Genomic DNA, 20,762 nt, shown 5'->3' on the forward strand with positions numbered 1-20,762 from the left:
TGATATTTTATCAGTCAGGTCCACTAGAGTAGTTCCTGCAGGTAGCCTCCATAGTTATTACTCTGAACACCATCCTTGTGCAGTCTCACAGCCTAAATAATCTTGCTTCAGAATATTCCTAAATTATCTGGATAAAGGAAGAAAAGGTGGGAAGCGTATGAGTAGTGCCATCTCCAAAGCCAAGGAAAATGTTTCAACATTACCATCTTTTTATCCCTACTCTTATTCCATATCATTTAACCAATGATCTGTCTGCCAGCCTAGTGTCCCTGTTATTTTATAGCTGTTTAGTCTCTTTAAGAGTCTCTGGTAAGTATTCCTGCCAAAATCCCAACAGATTGTATCAACCAGATCCCCTTTCCTAACATGCTCTTGACTCCTACAGATATTTAATAGATTTCCACGGCAGACTTCACCTTAAAAGAACTGGTGACTCTTATCCCCACATGTAATGTGTGCATCTGCCCTAGCTCTCAGCATAGGAATGAATTTCTACCTCCAACACCACGAGACAAATGTTTCACTAGAACCTCCTTCAACATAAGGTCACAAATTTGTGGAGAGTGGTGAAGCAGTGCTTGATTTGGAAAGAGAAATCAAGCATCCACTTCTTTTATTTTGGCAAAAGGAGCAAAAAACATAAAAAGGCAATAAAAATTCATCTTGGTGAAGAAGGGAGACAAAGAGCCCATCCAGCCTCCGGTGAGTGCAGGGAGACCTCTCCAGTGGCAGGGAGAGCATGTCCTGCTTCACCTGGCAGCCCTGCCAAGTGCCGGCTGTGAAATAAGCACCTTACGTAACGGCGTATTTTCAGCCCTACACACAGAAATGCTGCCTCTATCCTGCAGAAGGTATTTTTGGATCTGCTAAAATGCTACTGTGTTCTTCCAGGGCTTTGCAATCTTCTGTTCAGAAATTGCATAATCTGATGCCATAGGAAATAAGTGGTGTTGCATAATGACTCTCGTACTGGCTGCAAGGACCAGGGACTGCACGTCCCTGCTGGAGAGCAGCCCTGCTCCGAGGACAGGTGCCCGGCTTTAGGGAAAAGGGAACCCACCAGCCACCTGCCTCTGGGGAGCAGGGGAACCAACCAAGGAGCATGCAGTTACTTCACAAAAATCAGTGCAACTTTTGGTTGCCCATTTGCTGTTTCCTCCCCTCCCCATGGCTGTTGCAAGGCGTGAGCTACGTGCACACAGGGAACACCAGCAGCTCCACACACCATGTTCTGGCATCTCACTCACCACTCATACCCTCCACCGCAGGCCCATCAATATACTGGAAAATATTCAGCTGGGATAAAGACAGACTAAATGCTGATAAGCCTTTTATATTACTGAATTACTATTGGAATCTCAGATTAAAATGTAGAAATGACCTTAAGTTACACTCTTCTCTTTCACTTTTCCAGCTGTCTCCATAGCAGGAAACAACTTTTCAAATCCAACCACCAGCTTCAGGCTCTGTGCTTTTCTCTTCACCCTTCCCAATTCAGCACTTTTACCTCATTGATAAACCCCACCTTATTATCAATCCATATGTTATTATATTAGTAGTTAATTATCATATGTTCTTGTATTACTATTACTGAATAACAACAACAGATTCAAGGATTCAAATAAAAACATTTTACAAGAACAAACACCAGAAAAATTTCCAAGTTCAGTTCACTTGAAGGCCTTCGAGCCTCACTGACATTGCCACATGAAGGCACTAAATGTTCCAGTCCTACCAATAAACAGTATCTTGGAATTTCCCCCACTTACAGAACTGAAACACCTTATTTTCCTCCAAAGAGTAGCATTGAAATTAATTAATGTCTGAAAGATCTTTGAGGATGAAGATCAATATCACAGTGTTGCTTTCAGGAATCTAGTGAATGAATCAAAGTCTCACTGTAATTCACGTGAGGTGTCAGACTGGTCTCAGGTAAACTCACTCACTCCCACGCTTGTTTTTATTTTTATAGTAGATATGAATTATTCAACATTTGCAAAGCACGTTTGACATGTAAAAGCTACTCACAAACTTTTCAGCACTAAGAGCTTATGTGTTTCACACAAAGAATTAAAGAAACTCAACAGCTCTTCATGAAAGTACAACAATTCCTGGTGTAGGTGCAGTGCTCTGGCTCCTGTCACCCCACCCCAGGTCCCAGCCTGGGTGCACCTGCTGGGAAGGGGAAGGACACTTGAAATCCAGCTGGCAGATCTCAGATGGGAAATGACAGCAGTCCCAAGTTGTATTTAGCAAACACCATACACGAGCAAAGAGGATTACTCCTCGACAGAGGCAGCACAATGCCCCACTCAGGAGCCTCTCGTAAGCCTGTATTAGCGACAGCACAGGGTTAGAGGTGTGAGCCTGCTCCACTACAGCTTTACGTGCTGCTAACACACAAACAACACTGGCCTGGGGCTGCATGCCAGAGGAGCTCCAGAGGCCTGGCACAGCTCGTGCCATGCAACCCTGCAGAGACCAGCACTCAGCACATCCCCACTGCATCACTCTTGGGCGGCTGCTGTTGGCCCAACACCTGGAGCTCCGCAGGCACAGAAGGATGGTGAGGTTGGACTCACTGTGTTTCAGCAGGGGAGTCACAGCTGTATGGCTGCATTGCTGATTCTGATGCCCTCCAGAAGGTAACAGAGATGGGGGACAGGAAAGGACAAGCATCCCTGGAATGAAGAGAATGTCCACACAGAGAACTCCATTCCTCCAGCCCACTCTGGTGGAAAAAGTCCAGCCTCTCTCCCCTGCCAGGACTTTCTCCTTCTTTCCCTCACAGCACCTCTGGTGCTAAGTTACCAACAGCTCCAGAGGGAACAATGGCTTCAGAGGAAACAGCCCCAACAATCACAGCTTCACCCAGGGGTTATAAACCACGGACTTTACACAGACAAATCTGCTCTTCCCCCAGCCTACACCCGACTGTTGCCAAAGCCTTCAAACCCCCTCCAACCATTGACTTCTCAGTTGACGATGTAGCATGAAGAGAGTACAGAGGTCAAAGCACACATTGAGTATTTATAGGGGTGGAAGTAACTACACACAGAGCTGCTGCTCCTCACCCAGCCACAGCTGCCAACTTGCTATTCAGCCCTAAGTAGTCTGTGTTTTGGGTGAAATATTTACTCCCCACTCCCCAGGAGATGAGAGTGATTTGCTGCAATGTCACAAAACAGGAGCCTGCAAAAGCCTAAGCCCCTGCACGGGATGAATTTGCCAAGCAGGGATAAAAAACAAAGTCCAATAAGCTGGACAGAGCTTGGTGAAGTGCCAAACTCCTGAGAGCTCCAGAGGTAACATTTGCCTCAGTTGACTCATTTGGATTCAGTAACGGCTGAGAACTCACTGGAAGTTGTACAAGCAGTGAACCTGCTGCTGCCTTCCTCCACCAGGATCTCAGGTGAGAGTGTGGCTAAAAGGCTCAATGCACCTTCCCCTGCCTGCCGTGGCCCCAGGGACCAGAGCTGAAGGGCAGCCTGCACTGATTTAAAATCTGTTCACACAGGCCATGCCACATTTATTTTATTTTTATATTTTAAAAGAGCTTTATTAAATAAACTCTGCCATTTTGAGAAGCCCTACTCTTGAAAATCCACTCCCCACATATAACTGCAGACAGCCTGGAACAGATACCAGGTAGGAACAACTCCAGCCTAATCAGCCACCATCTCACATTTGCTATAAAAAAAAGTCTTAAGAAAACAGGAAATACTCAAAACTTTTTTTATCCTGCCACTACTTAGAGCAGACCCGTGTTTAAATAACTCCTAATTGTGAAAGGGCTTACCTAGGAAGAGATTTTCAAATAAATCATTACTTAATTTTCTGATCCACTGGAGATAAGCCACTTACCCAGTCTTTACAACAGGAGACGAAAGAGGGAGGTTAAAAATGCAACCAAAAAACCCCAAACATGATTAAACCCAAGTTCACCTATAGCTGAGGAGCTATAGTGGGAGTCCCTACCATGTATTCTGTGCTAGAAGTTACTTGCTGATTCCAGGCACAGGGGTCAAAATGAATGCCAGCTATAAATTTTACTATTGGGCAGCAGGGGACAAAGACAAATCTGAATGACAAGACCATTCTAGATCAAAGACTCAGACTGGAGGCCCCAAAGACAGGAAACAAAACTGGTGTTAAAGCAAAACAAACAAACAAAACCCCCAGTACATCAAAATCTGGATTTATTTGTGTTTCTCAGCGGAAGGCTGTCACAGACAGAGGTTCAAAGGGCTGCCTCTCTCTAGAAACAAAACCCGTATACATTCAGGAGCACAACAAAAAGGATAGTGACAGAAACTTTTAAACCCATGACAACTCTACCCTCCCCATTCTGGGGTATCCCAAGGTGTCTGTGGCTACCCACACAGCAGGTACTGTGGAAAGGGCTCATATTTCCCAGCCACACTGACTGCATCTCTCTCCTTTCAAATATTTTCTTATTTTCTCCCTCAAAATTATTGATCCAAATACACTCCTTCAGCTTCCTCTATTGAACAGATTGCCTACTGCTAAAATCAGTATATCCAAACACATGGGCCTGATGTCATCTTTCTCCAGATCTACTTAAAATATCCCATTTTTCTTTTACTTAAGGGAGACATGTGGTTTGATATGATTAAGCTATTGCAGCACCTAAACCACCTCCCCAAAACAAAAATAAAGAGCAGCTCCTCTTTTCATTGGGAGAAAACATGACATCATGCCCATTCAGGTGAGCAGGAATATGACAAATCTTGCCCCAGTGAACAGTATCGTTAACTGCAAAGGTACTCCCAGCTCCCTCATTTATTAGGAAAATGCGGGGTGAAAATCGTGTTCAGCACATCAGAGACAGCTCAAACTGCTATTTTCAATAATACAGGAGCAAATTCCTACCCGGCTGATTGAAAGGAAAACCACCTCCAGCTCAGAAATAAAATTAAATTATTTATCACTGTAACACACAAGAGGAATTGTTTGATTAGCCCACAATGAAAAAAAATTACAATTCCCCAAAAGGCAAAAATTGCAATCCTGCCTCTTTACACTATCTAGTAATTCTTATGTCATTGCATGTATATTCCATTTATATCCATTCTCCATTGCCATTCCCTTCCCCTTTAAAAGGGGGGCACAAGAAGATAACGTGCAAAATTGCAAGTGAAAAATGTCCAGCACACCGACAGGCAAAGGCCAGGCCAGCTCTCAGATTGATATGCACTGATGGATAAATTAAGGTTTCACGTTTCCTCTTCCCTTTCTCAGCATCGTTTTTTCAGCCCTTTCCTATCACAAATGCAACATACATCTGTCCTTCTGAAATAAATGGCGAAAGGGGAATGCTGACCATGAAACACCACACACACAAACACACACCCCTCACAGAAACACATTTTACCCCAAATACTCACAAGGATGATGATTTCCTATGTGATGCTCCATTTTCTTGTTTTAAAAAGATGGAAGGCAAAAAAAAAAAAGGAAGTGTTGCAAAATAAAAGGAAATTCCACCCACACAATCCTGCAGCCTGCTGCAAAGAAGCACCGAGCGTGCTGACGTCACGGATTCATGAATGGATGGAGATCGGGCTGGATGGAGCCCGGCGGGGGCTGCGCACCGGGAGAGGAGCCTGGGGCACCAATCCCCGGCCCAGCCGAGCCCGGGAACGGCACCGGCACCGGCAGTAACACGCCGCGGGCAGCGGCGGCCGAGCGCAGCTCCGCTGCCCCGTGCCCGCCGCTCCCGGGGACAGCGGCGGATCAAATAGCAGCCATCTGCTACGGGAACCGAATGGATTCGGCAAGCAGAAAAGGAGTTCAGCACCGCCGGCTTCTTGCGGGATTACAAACCCTGCGGATTATTATTAAAATAACTAAATACAAGCATGTACCGGGAGGAAGCGGCAGGGAGAACAATAGGAGGCTTGTGTTTGATTAGCGATGCAAAAGCACCAGTAAAATAAAAATAGGAGCACTGACAAAATCCCACATTGAGCTCCGGTCAAACATTCCCAGCAGCGGGCGGACACCCTCACAACCCCAGTAACAAAGATCAGATCAGACTTTCACTGCCGGGGCTACACAAGGAGTGGTGGGCAGAGCACCCACGGATCCCAGCCCTTTGCACTCCAGTTCCAATCCCAAGCCAATAGAATTTGGTCTGCACTCCACTGTGCAGACCAGAGGCAAGGACACCCAAATCCTCGGCAGAGTCCTGGTGAACACTCACAAGAGGAGCAGTGATTCACTTGGATATGGAGAGGGAAAGAGCACAAGGTCTGCCTTCTTTTTTGTATCTTTGAAACACGAGGGAAAGCGTGAAGGGATGAACATGGCAAGGAACAAAGGTCAAGGTTTGGAGGATAACCTGTGTTGCAGGCTCTGCAATTACACTGCCTCAAAGTAGACCAGAATACATCGATTTGGCCTCTAAAACTCCTTCTAAACAATTTGCAACCTCCAAATTACTAAGAGAGAATCTCCATAATTTTCACCACACCTTTTCCTAGCCAGTAGGAAACAATTATGCCAAAACAGGGTGTCCCAAAACTTACTCTGGTGGGTCACATCCGAAAAGAATGTCTGGGAGAATCCCACCTTTCCTTATGGAAAGTGGGTAATATCCCAAAATAAAGCAGGACTGGATGAAACAACACAGATCTGGGTTGAAAAACCAAGGATTTTGTGCCTACTTGACCTCGTGTAAGCCAGCACCACAGATACCAGCTCCTGTGGAGGGAGGAGGAGGGCTTGGAGTTTGGACAGTGGTTTCTGAATTGAGATTTCTAAATATGACCAGGGAAAATGAAAAGGAATGCAAATTTCTTGTTACCTACTTTCAAGATCAAAGAAAGCATGAGTTATGTTTTGCTGAAGAAATACCTCTTCAAGAGGTCAAAAGACACCAAAGCACAGGATTTCTGCCCAGACAAGGCCACTGCTACAGCCTGAGCACTCCTGCACCCAAGGAGAAGCAGGAGTGGAGAGATGGAGAGACTCTTCTCCAAAGGGATCACTTTGTGTCCCCATTTCACATCCCAGCTGCACCTGCTTTGACTCCCTGCCTTGCCTTCCCTTCCCCTCCAGAGAGCCCAGCACTTGGCTTTACACCACCATGGGATGGAAACAGCTTCCAGATTTCCCTGGCATTTTCAAAACAGACAAAAATGTTCATTTACTCTCTTACCCTAAAGGGATCAGTTCAGGAACTAGAAGGAGGAGGACAGTAGCACATGTAAGAAGCGGAAGGAGAAATATCTCTATAGAAGAAGTCAGAATGAAAAACAGAAAGGAAAATAATTTTCAGATGTTTCCAAGGGTTAATTGTAGTGACATTAAAAAAAAATAATAAAAAGAGCCAGCAGAGAAAATAGGTGGGAACAAACCCCCCCCCCCAGGAAGACTCCAGGAGAAGAAAAGAGCTTGTGCACCAAATTTCAGATTTTCTTGTCCATAGTGGTTTGGTTCAGTACCCCAACACTCAATTTCATCTACACCTCACCTGCTCAGGTTAAAACTTTTAAACACAAAGATCCTGAATTTAATACAAGATATCATCTTAACTCATTGTGAAACAAAAAAACAACCCAACACATTGCCCTAATATTGATGGCTGCTACATGATTATGTTGGGTTGCAACCAGGTAAGTATTTTCATAGTACACATTACACAGATCTTTTGATCAGTAACTAAGTTGATCAATAACAGAAAGAGAAATTATCCTCTTCCTTCTCACTCAGACAAAATCAGTGGTAGAAGCAGGGAACTCAAGTATCAGATGCCCAAATACAATTTGGCTCAGTAGTAATGTGAAAACAAGGAAAAAAATTGTACTATATACAGCAAGGGTAATGAGGTATTAAAAATTCAAAGTCCATAAGGGGCCACACAAGTGCCAGAGAAAAGTTGACAGGCAGCAGGATTTCTGAAAGGATATATGGGCAACCAATTAACTAGACCAGTAGGAGTAATAACAGGCCAAACTGGTGGCAATGGGTGCAAAAGGAAAGCTAGAAGTAGTAAATTTACCATATTTGAAAAATACAAGATAATAAAGTATTTCCAAGCCAATTAATAACTAATAACAATGTTATACAGCATCTGCTAGGCATAACATTCCTAGTTGGCACTTCTATTGATTTGAGCCCAGTCCTAAAATAATCATTTAACAAGTTCTCCAGTCCTGTGACCTTGAATTTTAATAAACTGGTGAACAACTAAAATTGCAGAAGACTGAGAATACCAATATTACGCCAATATTAAAAAATAGCATACGTTGTTATTTATAGACCTTGGCAATTTGGGCACAAATTTTAAACAAGCCTTTGACAGGTAAGAATGGTTCTGCTGCCTCAGATCAAAGGCTGACTTACCCCAGGATCCTGCCTCTGACAGTGGCCCATAACAGCCACACAGGGAACCTCAAACCCAAATCAAATCCTTAATGCTTCCCATAGCATATTCCACTGACAACAGCAGAAAATTAGAAAAGGGATGGGAGTGACTCAGAGGTTAATTTCATAATTATGCAGCACTAAAACTGTTAATAAACCTACTCAGCAGACACTTGGAAGTACAAGAGGGACTGCACTGTGAAAACTTCCTTCCTGGATGAGTAAATAGGTGAAGTGAGACAGCAAATGATTCTCCAACAGGCAAAAGTCTGGGTAAATATTTGCAAAGATAAGGTGGCGGGAGGGGCATTTCATTGTCAAGTTCTAAACACCTGTGAAATCTTGAATTCACTCTTCCCAGCCTGTAGGCACACACCCCTCTTGTGAGTGTTCTAACCTTCAGCAGTGTGTGGAAAGAAGGAAGGAAAAATCAGAATCACAGAATCAGATTCTTGTTCGTGCTGTCATTATGTCCAGACCTGAGTAGTGAAATTCACCTTTCTCTTTTGTAAGGAACAAAGCTTCTATTTCACATCCTTCCAAACCTGGTATTTACAGAGATTTATGGGTAGACCCTATTTGATGCCCCACACATTCCAGAAATATCAGTTACAGGAGACTGTTATATTGTGAAAGAACTGAACATGTAACATAGTACAGGCCAATTTATTTTATTATTTTCCCTTTTCTTTGTGATTTTATACCTCTCTTACACACTCAACAGGCCATACACAACATATTTTTAAACCAATTGTCTCAATGGCATTTTATTAAGACCAGGAATGAAATTTTTATATTTATCATATAGGATTTTATCCAGAATGTGCCCAGACCTGAGACTCTTGAGAAGTCCTCCCTGCAAAGGCAGGTGAACAAGACTGTAATTTGACAGGACCACCGTTGAGAGCTGAGAAGTGTGACCAGAGGAAAAGAGAAGAAGTCCCAAAGTGGGACATCTGCAGCACCCAGGGAAAAGTGAGCTGCAATTCCAGTCAGGAGCCCTGTTTGAAAAGGGAACTTGTTTACAACAGGACAGCCCTGGTGATTTCAGACCCCATTCCTGAGTCAACACAGCCAAGAGCCTGTAGCTGGGAGACGAGTCCCACACAAATTCAGGGGTAAGACTAAGCTGGGGGTACATTTTGGCGCCCAAGTTTCTCCTCCACAGACAAGAGGGCTGTGCCCAGAACATGGCTTGGAGCCTCTCAGATCAGAAACTTGAGACCTGCCTCTGCTCCCTCTGCTCCCTAAACAGTAGCTTCAGTGAGCCACAAAGAGGTCTCTGGGTCTGCTTAAAAATGAAAGCAGGAAGCTGGAAACGGGCACAGACCCACAATACCCCAAGGGAAAGCTCCCATTCTCATAAGTATCTCCCTAAAACCTACTCACAAAACCTCACAGACACTTGTACCACCATTGCACACTCTTCAGATGAAAGTACTACCAACTTCTGTTACCCAAAAGTGAGTTTTCTTACACAAAACCACCTTCCATGCTCTTGCCTGTTGTGTTTTTGAGTGTGCTCTGTGAACCATGATGGGTAGGAGCACATAACAATATACAGTGACTTCCTTTAACCTTGTATTGCCTTCAGCAACACTCCAGGAACTAACAATAAAATAAAATAAAATAAAATAAAATAAAATAAAATAAAATAAAATAAAATAAAATAAAATAAAATAAAATAAAATAAAATAAAATAAAATAAAATAAAGACACTAAAGGCACTAAAAGACAATGACAAGACAAAAAGCATTATGTGCTCCCTTCTTTAGGCACAAGTTTGGTGAGGGTTCCTTTTTGAAGGAGTTTCTGGGTGCTTTTCCATCCTCTTTCCAGGTAAGCCTGGCCTTTTGGGTCCAAGTCTGTGTAGTTTTAAGGGGAGACATGACACTTTAATGTTGAGAATATGCACTGATGAGGCTGCAAAAGTTCAAAAACTGTATTTGCAGACTTTTGTCTTCTGAAGGATGGCAGCCCAGCTCCTGAGACATAAAGAGAAGCTCTGGAACTCCATCACAAAGGAAAATTGTGCTACGTAAGTGACATTAGAAAGGGCAGCTACTGCAGCAAGTGAACAACAGCTACCCCAGACTGACAGCGGTGGGGCCCAGCTGAGCAGAGGCTGTGTGAGAAAACTAGATCTATTTGTTCAGGAAAACAGGCACAAAATAATATTCCACCCAGAGAACATGCTGCAATCAAGCCTTCCATAACAATAATTAACTCTAATAGAGTTGCCAGCAGTGATAAATACTGAAGAAAAAATTTTAAAAATAAGTATTCATAAATAGCAGTTATAAGGAACACTTGTGAAACCAGCTGAGCCACAGTCACTTTTCCTCTGCCAGGTGAGGAACCTGCAAACAGCAATGAGACCTGACAATGAAGCCTCAGTGCCATGAGAAGAGTCCTATAATTTATGTTACTGCCGCAAGAAGACATGCATAAATGGGAAGCTATTGCACAGAGGAATTAATGAAACTGGAGAAGTGATTAAAAAATGCAGTCCAATTCCCCAAGGACAAGTGTTGTTCAGAGGAAAAAAAAAATCACCTGCATAAATATAGAAACAACTGCTGAGCAGCTGGACTGTAGATAAGGATTGGGGATGGAGAGGATCAGAGACTGAGCACAAATTATAAATATCCAGTTGTCACAAACAAGGCAACTTCTGTCCATTGGCAGGAACACAGATTCCTGATCCTCTCAGTTTTGGAGAAGCCTTTGGGAAAGTCTGCTTTTGGGAAAGGCTGGCAGGAATGTGAGAAACCACCCCAGAATGACAAGCAAAGGCAGACAGGTAATCAGGTGGGCCCTGAGGGATGGGTGACATAACACAGTGAGGTGGCTCAGTCTGGACAGAGTGAAATGAGAAGCTGAGAATGAGACATCATATATTACTATTAAATACAGAAATGGTTTCTGCAAAGATAGACAGAACTCACGTTCCACATCTATAGTGTGTAGGAAAAGCAATGGACTTAAACTGCAACAAGAAAAGATTACTTAGGCCATGAGAAGAATTTTTCTAAATGGCAAATAGTGAAGCACCAGCCTACAGAACTCAAACTGTTTCCTGTATTAGGAAGGAAAAAAAAAATCACCTCACAAAAACTGTCCAACAATAGTGATATTGCTTTGATGTAAAAGGTCAAGATGAACTTTTGGAACCTCTGTGGGATCTTCTGTGAAGATATTGAAGCAATAAAAGCTTTGCAGCAACAGCAGAAGCCAAAAAATTGCTCTGATCTTCTGCAGTGCAAGGTCTCACCAAATTAAATCTTTCCATCCTTGCTACTGTTATACAGCCCCTTCAATGAGTATTATTCAGATTTTCTACCAAAAAACCTACAAAATGCTGAAAGCCCATTAAGACAGCAAAATTCAAGTCAAGAGACTGCCATAAGAAGGCTCTATATTTAGTACCAACAGTTTTCTCTGTAGTACTGTGATAAAGTTCCTTCAAGAAGAGTGGATCAGCCCTATGTAAATATTCTCAAGGCAAACAAAACCTGCTCAGCATCTTCCTCCCAGACTCATGTCACTCAGGAAGCTTTCAGTAGGTTTTGCTTCAGAGCTCACTGCTTTTTTTGCCTCTCTCCCAAGAGATTTCTGCTCCCCCAGTGCTCACTGCAGACCCCAGAAGAGCCCTCTTGATCTGTCTGAGGTATCTGATGCAGAATTACTCACTTCATGAGATGTAACAGCACTTTAAATAGTTCCCATCACGATTAGCGGAATATTGGGGTTTAGAACACTAAACTTGGCAGCAGTGGGGTTTGGTCCTTGTTTTCAAGCACAATGTTGGACATTGCAGAATGATGGAGAAGGCACCCCAAAGGGGTCACTACACAGCACCCCAAATATTTTCTTAATTAAATCACAGAACTGACCTTAAGGGACAACCAAAAGTTAAACAGACTTCACCAAAAGAGCACACCAAACTTATCCAATGTCCTACTCCAACTCAAACCACCAGTTTTGTATCATACAGGGTTTGCCCATCCAGGGAAAAGCAGCACCACATTAGTAAATTTAAGTCATGGCTAAGAGAGGCTGACTGAGAGCCATGTTCAAAAGCCCATCAGCTGAAGCATTAACCCTGGGGCCTTCCAGGGCTTCACGGGAGTGTTTTATAACCTCCAGTCCTCTATAAAAGTCACAGTCCCCCTCAGGGCCAGACCTCCCATCCTCAAGCCTCCTCTACTCACAACTGCCATACAGAGCACTCCCACATAGAGTGCCTCGGCTACTAACCACAAAAAATCAGATAAATTAGAAGCAGCTATGTCGATGAAGCAACTGATGAATTGTCACTGATGAAGCAAGGACAGGATGGTTCAACAACTAATTGCTTTCACTGAGATGGAACCAGGTTCAAATCAAGGGAGAATTCAATGCTTCAGCAAAATACTTCACCTTAATTATAGCTTGTAATGAGAGACAGCCAGAATTTAAATATATGGATGTTCTGCCTCTACAGCACCCACCACTCTTCACAGAATGGGTAAAAATTGACAGCTTTTATATTAAGAAACAAATCCCAAAATGTAGCTCCATCTCACATCTTCCAGCAATCCCACTCAGAGGTGGCTCAGGCACATCCTAAAATTACGTATCTGCAGCTTTCTCTGCATGAAGCATTTCTGTACAACAAAGATCACACAAACATAAAGAAAATGTGTAGAACAAAACCATTTTCAGTCTCCTCAAGTGAAACAACTACATTTTCTTGCATTACACAGATATCCAACCACTAACTGAAGAAATCTGTAGATCGTTCTATAGACAAGAATAAATGATTTTTCAACTAGCAACCACAAAGAAAACAAACTATTTTTTACATATTCTTCTAAACTTAATTCCATAAAGCTTGTAGAATTTTTATAGAATTCACTCCTTTTCAGTTCTTCATATAGATAGATACATGTATTTTGCTAACATACAAGTTTTACCACTTAAGTTTTAATACATAAAATAGATTGAATTAAACTAAAAAATTTCATAAATGACACAGGATCATGCAATGATATATTCTTAGAAACTGCAATTTCAAAAACAAACCATGAATCTCCACATTTCTGGAACTTTGCTGGTGTATCTGCAACAGCCTGGATTCCTCTGAGAATCTGCATTCTCCAGCCAATTACCAGGGAAATACCATGAAAAAGTACTTATAACAATGGAAAATAATATCCTAACACTCTCCCCTCACAAAATCAATACACCTGAATTAATAGATTCAAATGCTTTCAGACTCCAGATTATATTGCAAACATGTAAACACTAAGATTAACTTCACCTCAGCCTATGCAGACACCCCTTTGGCATTTGTCTCTTCCTGTTAATCCCACAGGAGCTGGATCCCATCAGGTGTTTGCAAGTTCAGCAGGGAAATTGCTTTGGCCACAACATAAAATGAGAAGGTGAACTCAGCTCATTCCTCCTACCTTACAATGGGAAGCATATTTAAAATTTAAGGACAACTGCAGAAGTAAGCACATTATCATCTGACATCCTTTTGAGCTTCTGACAAGTAAATATCAACAATGCTGATACCTGAACATTGTTCCAGATGCACTGGAAGCCCATGTCCTCTTGGCTCACTGCACATGTGCCTCCTCTTCAAGTCACAGAAATCAAGCTGTCCTTGGAAGCTGTACCATGGGTAATGCTTAGGACAGTCCAGCACTGAATTCTTCTCTCTAGAAAGAACAAGAAAGTTCAGAATCCTATTGAAGTGTATTGAAAAAAATACTCCCAAGATCAATCCCACACATCCCCTCAGCACATCGTGATGTTGCGTGGCATATTTAAAGGCAGCAGAGAACATCCAAAATTAAGTATGCACTTTCAAAAAGAAGCTGGGAGTAGAAAAATACCTCAACATATTTAGTACATCCTTTCTTAGCACAGGCACATACTCTATAATCCTTTTATGGTACAATTTTAATCTAAATTAAGCAAGCAGCTCCAGTAAAAGAGCTCAGAGCTTTCCACATTAAAAAATTACATCAGGATTGGATTAGCCTGTAAAATAACATACTTCAAGGTAATCTATTAATGATATTTTACACTTAACTTTATACCCAAACCCCAAGCTATTTGTTTCCCTAATTTTAAGCAAATTTTAGGAAAAGTTGTTACAGTCCTGCTACATACATACAATTCCAAATACCATTATTCTTGTTACTTCCAGAAATATGCAAGGAGAGAGACAGCTACTGAGACTCCCAGTCCTGAGCCCACTGCATGTTTTTTCCAACCCCCCACAAATTTAACAGGCTGCAAGATTTAGCCCAGCTCTTCATAAAATTAAAGATAATCAACACCTTGAAATTACAGAACTTTACTGCAAACATTAAACTACCTGGTCTTTGAAAGACCTTCTTTCAACCCAAACACATTGTTTTCCTTATATCCTTCAGCAACCTTCAGACACAACCAAGCTACTGTAACACTGAGGAAGAGGGTTAGAAATATCAGCATCAGTGTCTTGCCAGAATAAAGAGACTTTAGACAACAACATCCATGTGGCACCACCTGCTTCACGTTCTGCACTACAATTCAGCTGCTCCCAAGGCCACTCCCAATGTTTGGGAAGTTCAGCATACTCCTAATGTTTTGCTGAAGTGGGAGCAAGTGCTAATTGCATTTGAGAAAAACACTAAGTTTTGTCCCACTGTCATTTCATTTTAGGTTTCTCTTTATCTTTTCTAGTTTGCCGGTGAAACAGGACAGGTAATTCCACATTCCCAATAAGGAAAAGCTTGTGAGGGCCAGGTTAGGCTACACTCAGAGGCCCTATCTGAGCAACAGGAAGATAATGATATAACAATATTCTTGCACAGGAAAGTACCAATTTGCAGCCTCTCTGACCCCATACCAGCCCTGCATTAACTATTTTAATTAAGAAGAATTTCCAAATGAAATCCAGAGTAAATATACATGCATTTTAACAGCTTTATTAGACAAAATTTAGAGTTTATACTTTAATATATTAAAAATGTAAATGTTTGCCTTTGTTCACAAGAAAATTACATTACTAAGTCAATGAAAAAAGCCCCAAAAGCCAGTAACTATAATTTTCACTACTACTTTAAGACAGGAATAGTGCATGTAAACACAAGGTTTATTTTTTTGCTTAAAAAACAAACACTGTAAGCAATACTATAGATGAAACAATAATAAAGATTGAAAGAATAAAAACCACACAAAAATATGAGAAAATGTATTGGGATACATTATTCTTGTAAACACAATTCATATACATATATAGGAGACAGCAGAGAAAATTGGAATGATGTTCATAAAAAACATGAGACACCAGATGCCCAAAGTTGGCCAAATGCCACTGGAATAAATTACTGCATTTCACATGAAAAAATACAGCTTTTAAGGACAAGTTTGAAACCACCATTTGATAACTAGCAGCCAGGGTGGGAATGGCCACTGCCTAAATGGGAAGGGACTTGTGGGGCTGAAGGACTTTCAGTACCAGAGGAGTTCAGCTCTTCCTGCAGTTCCATTTACCACCACCCTTTATAGCTTTTGATTGGCTTTTAACACTTGCTTCCCACATCCAACCTGAAAGATTTCCTCCCTCTATAATCCAGTCCAGAAGCCAGCATTGTGTGTGGCAGCTTCAAGCCCTTAAGAATGCATAAAAGCACTCACTCACTGGGCAAAAACTGCTAATGTGAACAGGACAGACCCAAAAGCCAAAGGTGTGCAGGACAGAAATCACCCCAGCTGGGAACAGGGTTACAAACACACCTGCTGACTGGATGTTTTAAAATCTCTTTAATATAGTCATTGTGCACCCAAAGAATTCTTTCAGTCTAGTATTTCTCACCCTACCAAAATACCCGCAGAATTCTTAGTATTTCAATTCAAGTGCAAACCCCTGCAGATGGATTGTTTAAAGAACTGAACAAACAAAACATTATTTGCTTCAAAATTCTTCTACTTGTGGTGAAAACCGAGCTGTGCTGAAATCAAAAGGACTGTTGGCATTGTTTTCAACTGAGCTGGAATTTAATTTCCTGTGCCCCACTTCAGATCTACTAAAAACCACTAGAACACAGTTTTGACCGTTCATAACAACATGCATAGCTCAAAATAAAGCATTTTGTGCAAAATAAATATTTACAGGGCAGGTTGCATAAACAGCATGAAAGCAGCAGCTCTGGCTGGCTTCTTCAGAGAGGAAACTTTGCCCCCAGCCTGGCTGCTCTGGATTAATGATGTTCCTGTTCCATACCCAGGCCCTGAAGCCTTGGGAAGTCCCTATCCCAACTCCACAAGGTGGGAGGGTTTGTTATTTTAACTGTTGGCTGATAACAGCTTATCAGCAAGTTTTCAAAGGTTAAGCTCAACACACATGCATGGCAAAAGTGCAGGGAAAGGACAAGGGAAATGTTGAATTAGTGCTCCCTCTCCTCCTGCCCCTGCAGCAAGGGACAGAACTCTCACACACCACAACCTGCAGCAGTGCCAGCAAAGAAACTTCAACCAAAACTCCTGTTTGAACTGAAAACATCTGAGAACCCAACAAAAGTGCTTTATTCCAAAGGAGGAGCTTGCTTTGCCTGCTACATTTCCACTGGCTGCCACACAGGATGGAAAAGCTTACCAAAATCTTTCAGTTTGGTCCTTAAATACAAGGCAGTTTTATTACTGCTGCCAAATTTATCACAGCTCCATGACAACACACTGGAAAACAAAAACAAAATAAAATCTTCAGTTTAGGGCACACTATGATTTTTATTTCTATCCCAAGCATGTTACTGAACTGTAAAGGGCTGATGCAACCTTAGACAAGAAAAAAAAAACCCAGTTACAGACTCATTACAAATTCATCCTGGCTGAAGCTGCATACCAGCAGCTGCTGCCTCTCTCAATTAACAGCAAATATTGAACAGTATTGTCATTTAACGGTGTTTACTGCCTGCTGCCCTGTCCACTGCCGCATTTTCAAATGCTCTGGCACAATTTAAAGCATATAATAAACAGAGCATAGTTTAACCCCTTATGTATCAGCAGAGCTCACAGCAGAAGTGTTTTACTCGCTTCCTGCATTCATTAGGGGTTTGGCAGAAGCTGAAGCCCAAGGATGCAAGGTGCCACCAAAATGGTATTTGTAATTCAGATGCCCATGGGGTGCTTGGTATCTACAGAGGGCTGAGCACAAGTGTGAAAAATGATGGAAGTAACTCCAGCAGAGCAGCTCTTTGGAAATTATTGCCAAAAAGTTGAAACGAAAGAGGAGAAAAAGGAGGAGACCACACATTCAGCCCCTGATGCTGAATAGTTGTAATAACAAAACTCCAAAATAAGTGGGGGGAAAAAAAGTAAAAATCAAGATACAGCCATTCTTCAGGGAGGTCATACAAATACTGTGATTCCTGATGATCCCATCTCTGCACAGGGAAGTCAAAAGAGCCCCAAATTTGTACCTTCCTACCCTCTACTGTGTCCACAGCTGCCTTTTGGCCAGGTTGGGTTTGAAGTAAATGTTTATAGAAACAGGGCAGCCAGAGCAAGCAACTTGAAGTGCTGCACTTCCACACCACCTCTGCAGGTACTTCCATGCCCTACTTGCTCTGTGGTGTCAAGTTTGCTGGAAGCCATTGCTGCACAAGGGACTGTACAGATTCTGTATTTTGCTTCCACGCTGTTTGCAGCACATCAGCAGGAGGGAGCATCTCCAAGTTCTCCTATGAGCCTGCTGCCAGCTGGGCCAGGGCCAGCACATGGACACCAAGGACCTGGAGAAGGGAGGGGATGCTGAGCCAGCCCAACTCAGCTGTAAGGTGCACACTGGCATTTAGATTTAGATTTAGATACTACAGGAAAAGATCAAGCAGCTTCTGTACTGCATTTATTTGAGCAGAAGCTCAGATAATGCCATTCCAGCTGATCCCAAAACTGGGGGAATTTAGTTATTTCTGAAGTACTGGACCTTTGTTCTACCCCTTCTGCAGAGGGAACAAAGCATGGGAGCTCCAAGGAGTGATGCTCTGAAAGGCTTGTCAAATATATGAGGGAATGGCTTGGAAAACTGGGCAAGTAAATGCAGGCGCAGGCTCAGGCTCTGGCCAGGGCTCTCTGTGAACACACTCTCCTTGGGTTAGCATCTGACTGCAAGTCCTCTCGTTTTCTCAGCTCTCTCTGCCTGTATCCCATGAGACTCCAACACCCACTCTGGTTTGTTGGGAGGATTCCTTCCCTCTAGGTTTCCCCAGCACCTTTGTGCCCATGGGGTCTGAGGTGCTCAGATGTATTAGGTGATATGACTAATACCTGCCATCTGCTCATTGTTACTTTCCCTCTCCTCTCCTGAAGAGGAGTCAGCACTAAAGTGCTTGCTCTACTCGATCTATTTTAGGAGCGTGGGCTTTCAGCATCCATGCAGTACCACTTTAAGCTAGAAAACTTGAATCAGAGAATAAGACCATGCTCTGGCAGGGAAAATTGACCACTAAGTCCTGTAGAAGTCTGGCAAGGCTCAGGAGCAACCCTTTCTTCACAGAAGTTATCTCCACTCCAGCGTGCCCAAGAAACAGAACCATTGCCCAGGTTTCACTCCAGGCCACAGAGCAGAGGCAGATGAGATCCAGGCCTTGGAAAGTATCCCACTGCTCTCCATGGAGACCAAGTCAGCCAGCACAGCTTGGAGCATCAGCAGGCAATGTGCTGCATCATTGGGTTATTCCCTGCTTCCAGGAGTGAGGAGCTCCTACCCAGTTACACCCTGGGAAGAGACCAGGGAACAGAAACAGGTACCAATAACTGAGGGCACATCTCTGCCTGTCAGACTGGGGGGAAACCTCAACTCATAGGGAATATAAAGCATTGCTTCTACCAACAGCTGCTCCCCATATGTCATGGTCAAGGAAAAAAACACAAACTGGGCACACAAAGAAAAGATGAGGAGAGAGGCCAGTGAAGAATAATTTGATTTCACTGTATTTCTTGCAGGAGCTGTGTCAAAATGCAAGGAAAAAAATCATCATAGTGTAGGAGGCTGAAAGATTTGAGATGGAGCAGTGAGGAATCTCTGGCCCCATAAATGTTTAATTTGAGCAAAGCAGCAGATTAGTGGTAAGCACAGTTCTCCTGCTGTGGCTGAACTGTACACTCCTCCTTTGATTTCTAGATGACACACAGTGAGCACGTACACATAAAAATAAATAGGAGAAAAGCACCAGAGAGATTTTCATACCTGGCACTACAGATAGAGCCGCACAAGACAGCAACACACTCGGCTCCCTCCCTTCTCTCTGCTCAAGGCAGCAGCACGAGGGTGAGCAGCACACATGGAGCTCTGGAGTGTTCCCAGCTCTCAATTTCACAGCTCCGACAGCCCAACACAGTGCAGGGGATAACAAGAGCTACTGCAGCACACCTGAGGAAGCAGCCAGGGCTGCAGACAAACAGCACGATGCTGCCTGCTAAGAACACTGTGAAACTGGAGAATCACAGAAGGAAGACACACATGGAAACACTGAAGAAAATGGATCCCCAGAGCCCTGGGAAGAGAAAAAGGACTCCCCTGGTACTGTTTCTCTTGCAGCACTGTCCCTACAAGGACTGACTTTCTCTCTGTGCTCCTTTCCTAACAAATAAAACTTATCAGTAAGGATCATTCTTTCCCCCTAATTTCCTTGAGTTATTCCCATCCCACTCAAAACAGTAAGCTCAGATTGGTTAGATAAATCCTGGATAATAATTGCTAATTAGTGTTACTTCCTGCCTAAAATGGAAGAAGAGTCTGAAAGAGAAATTAATGCATTCCATGACCCCTATGAGATCTCCAGCTCCATTTTTCTTCCCTTTCCTGCTATTTCCTTCCCTTACATTGCCACCTGATCACCATTATCTGCTTCTTTCCCCTCCACTGACAGAGAGAAGCCTATTTCCTTTCCCTATCTATATCTTTCACATCTCAAACTTCACTCTTTTTCCTTCTTCTGTATCCACTTGCTGAAATTCACACAACTCCTCTGCTATCTCCACCAGCATATCTAGTGCTTCTCCCAGTCTGCAATCCTAAAGAGAAATGCGGCTTCACTAAACCAAGCACACAGGGTTTTGATTAAACCCAGATTTTACCCCAACAGCATAACTGTTTTACTGGAATTATTTCACTTATCCCAAAGCCAGCTATGCCCAAGAACTGACTGGAAAAGCACAGAATGAGAGCAGGAAACCCTTTGGCTTTATTTTCCCCACCCCCTGTAGGAGAGCCTCATCCAGCTGAACACACTGGTAAAGTAGGGAATAGTGCATGACAAACACTACTGAAATCTGTCCAGCCTCTGGAAAACCTCCACACAACAAGTGAAGGTCATCTATTATACAGA

The 20,762-nt window shown here is 42.8% G+C and overlaps 1 protein-coding gene across 6 annotated transcripts in view; it reads right to left on the reverse strand.

Moving 5' to 3' along the window:
* MAP3K13 (mitogen-activated protein kinase kinase kinase 13) overlaps nt 1-20,762 on the reverse strand; it is a 72,348-nt gene that overhangs the window by 31,321 nt on the left and 20,265 nt on the right. For 4 of the 6 annotated variants that reach the window (XM_085069954.1, XM_085069959.1, XM_085069957.1 and 1 more), the window contains one exon: nt 13,954-14,099. The gene's annotated coding sequence lies outside the window, so the exon portion shown is untranslated. Of the gene's footprint in view, nt 1-5,408; nt 5,490-13,953; nt 14,100-17,029; nt 17,110-20,762 lie in introns of those variants that run through there. The other 2 variants (XM_085069956.1, XM_085069958.1) reach the window with 2 other exon arrangements.

This window comes from Lichenostomus cassidix, chromosome 9 (assembly GCF_008360975.1).
Source record: "Lichenostomus cassidix isolate B80296 chromosome 9, HeHo_3.0, whole genome shotgun sequence".
NCBI lineage: Eukaryota > Metazoa > Chordata > Aves > Passeriformes > Meliphagidae > Lichenostomus > Lichenostomus cassidix.